The sequence below is a fragment of the Pyrus communis genome, chromosome 15 (assembly GCF_041283825.1).
Source record: "Pyrus communis isolate YQ-2024b chromosome 15, ASM4128382v1, whole genome shotgun sequence".
Lineage (NCBI taxonomy): Eukaryota > Viridiplantae > Streptophyta > Magnoliopsida > Rosales > Rosaceae > Pyrus > Pyrus communis.
Window position 1 is genome coordinate 30,890,776 of NC_142579.1, and position 2,978 is coordinate 30,893,753.

Genomic DNA, 2,978 nt, shown 5'->3' on the forward strand with positions numbered 1-2,978 from the left:
ACAATCCCGGCGTCAAAGCACTCCCGTATCGGCATCTACGAATTCTCTCAATGTAGGACCTATCTCTTTGTTCATTCAATTTTATATTATTCCTTTTTAGTGTCTTGAATTAGTTGTATGTTTTGAACATGTTCCATAATTGCATATTCATTATAATTAAATTTACAAGGTGTAGTTATGTCGGTTAATTGTTTCTAGTTCTCATGCATCCTAATATGACTTTGTCACATTCGGGTGTCAGTCAACACGTGCCTACCCTAATGTTTGAAGAATATCAGGATCGGACGTGTCATTCTCATTATTGCTAGTTCATGTTGGTCAAGGGAATTTAAGCTAAAATAAGATTGCATGGTAACGTTATATTTTGATCAGGGTGTAATCTCAAGGAGTTGAACCCTCACTAGCAATAAGATCAATGATATTACTTTTACCATTGGCTTTTCTTCCCGATAAAAAGCCGTACATGGCAATAGGCAGCTCCATTAACTTATACGACATGGATATATATTTTATGATCCCTCGGACGATATACATATACAAATGAGAAGGTAGGTAATTTATGATTATATTAATTTTGGAAGCAATATTACAGATTGATGCAGGAGTCCTTCAAGCCAATAGTTAATGTAAGGGCAGAATAGAATCACTACAGGAAAAGTGACTATTAGGGGCAAAATATTAGAGTCAGATATAAGAATTTGCCTCTATTAATTATCATTAGGGGCGAAAATATGATTTAGCCTCTACTAAGGTTTTTTTTTTCTTTTTTGGGTCGAAAATAAGGCTTCATTAATGAAAAGAAGATACAATTTGTGCTAAAAAAGTCTAAACCTAAACAGAGCACAAAACCCTACACAACAAAACAAACATAAGATACAGGACAAGCCCAAACAAGGACCTCTATTAATATTAGCAATAATAGGGGCGGAATTAATTTTCCCTAACGATTTTTTTAATTTAAGCGGGAGATGAAATTTTGGAGGCGTCAAATTTTTGCCAAAATCAACAAGTTTTTGGCAATTAAATTGCCCGTAACAATTTTTAAATTGTTTTAGACTCAGACGAAAAATATATTCATTTAAAAATTATGTTAATATATAAATAATTAATTACTCTAAACCCTATTACTCCATATCTCTTCTTCCTGCGCCGCATGATCTCTATCACCAGATTGCCTTTTTTCCCTTCTTCCTCCCTCTGCCGTCCCTCCTCCTTCCACCTCTCCTGCACTGTGTATTCCCCACCCCCCCCCCCCCCCCGGGGAGAAAGTGAAGGAAATATCGAAAGAAAGGTTTGCATTAATTCAACGGAGAGCAAAACTCGTTCTTTATAGTTTCATTCAAGGTTATTTCTCCTCTAAACTTTCTGTTATGCAGGTTAATTTGAGGATGGAAGAGGTTGAAGTGCAGTTGGTTATATATTCCTGAGTCGATATGTTTAAAGTCCGTCACAAGAAATTTTATTGTAGATGTACGTACTTTCTAATGGATTTTGTTTGTGGATTTTTTTTTTTTTTTTGTACTTATAGATTTTGCTTGTAGATTTAACCGTATGTGGTATTGAAGTTTTATTATTGTTCTATTTGTTTTATAATTGCGGTTATGATTTAGTCTAATAGTTGTTCTTCGCTATATTTACAGTTGCTAATTGAGAAAGAACGCAAGTTGAAATCGTTCGTCGTGCATGGAAGTTAAGAGAAGAAACGGTTTCGAGACTTATTCTAGACAACTTCATCAGAGGTTAAGAACAAGGGATTGAAGAAAAGGTTTATTTTTCTGGAGAAGATGAAGAGTTGTGTTGGGTTTTGTAACAGATGAGAACAGGGAATTATTCAAAAGAAATTATTTATCAACCAAATAAATAATTTTTATTGATTATGTGTGTGCATATATATATATATATATATATATATATATATATATATTTTTTTTTTTTTTTTTTATTATTATATTGAAAGTATTTGGGGCGGAATCATTTGCCTTAAATGGTTGAAAGATTTTAGTGGAATATTTTTCAATAAGATTTTTCAACATGGGAGATAAAACTAATAAGTGCAGAAATTTGACACCATTCACCCCTAATAACAATAGCAACGCCTCTTTTAGAGGTGAATATATTTTCCGCTGCTCCTTTTTATTAGGGGCGGTTTTCAAGATATTTGCCTCTAATAAAGACTTTTAGATGCAAATTTTGTTGCCCCTCCCTTTCCATTGCCCCCACCAGCACCAACATCGTCACCAACATCCCCTCATTTGCCAATGCCACCACCTTTGTTTATGCTGCCACTAGTACCCCTACCTTTTCCAATGCCGACACTGACTTCCCTTCCTTTGCCAATACGTCTGTCATCTTTAATTATGCAAAAATGCTACTTTTACTATCTAGTTGTATCATCATTAATATCATCTCTCTCTAATAGAGATGGGATCCATATGCTTTGGCGGGACCTATCTCTGTTAGAGAGATGATACACATGATGAAATAATTAGATGATAAATGTAGTATTACTCTTAATTATGGCCCTTTCCTATTCCTCCTCCAGCTCCGACCTCCACCACCAATTCCTTTACCAATACCTCCCCCAATTCCACCTCCCCTATCGCCACCGACTTGATGGCTCTTCTTCTCTTTTTTATTCTTACGGTGGCTTCCACCACCACCAGCCCCTCCACCTTTTCCAACACAGTCAGGCTTCCCAAAATTAATTGCATTATTGGCAGGTTTTCCAGAGTACCATAACTATAACTGTATGATCCCTTCCCTCCAAAATTAAAACCAAACCTTTTTCCCTCTCCTCCAAACCCACCGCCGCATTAATCCCACCCGGAATGTTGGGATTTCCTGCAGCCGGCACATCAAGGAACCACTCTGTTTTTTTCACTAACTGATTTCCATCATCACTATACATTTGTCCGCATGAGCATGATCATCTATATCTTCCTTATTCCCTGCACACACGACTCAGACATTAAGCTCGT

The 2,978-nt window shown here is 36.1% G+C and overlaps 1 long non-coding RNA gene across 1 annotated transcript; it reads left to right on the forward strand.

Moving 5' to 3' along the window:
* Nucleotides 1–1,212: 1,212 nt before the first annotated feature.
* Nucleotides 1,213–1,888, forward strand: LOC148690850 (uncharacterized). The gene is made up of 3 exons (XR_015956361.1): nucleotides 1,213–1,291; nucleotides 1,377–1,470; nucleotides 1,641–1,888. It is a non-coding gene; the product is annotated as an uncharacterized LOC148690850 (long non-coding RNA).
* The last annotated feature ends 1,090 nt before the right edge of the window (nucleotides 1,889–2,978 follow it).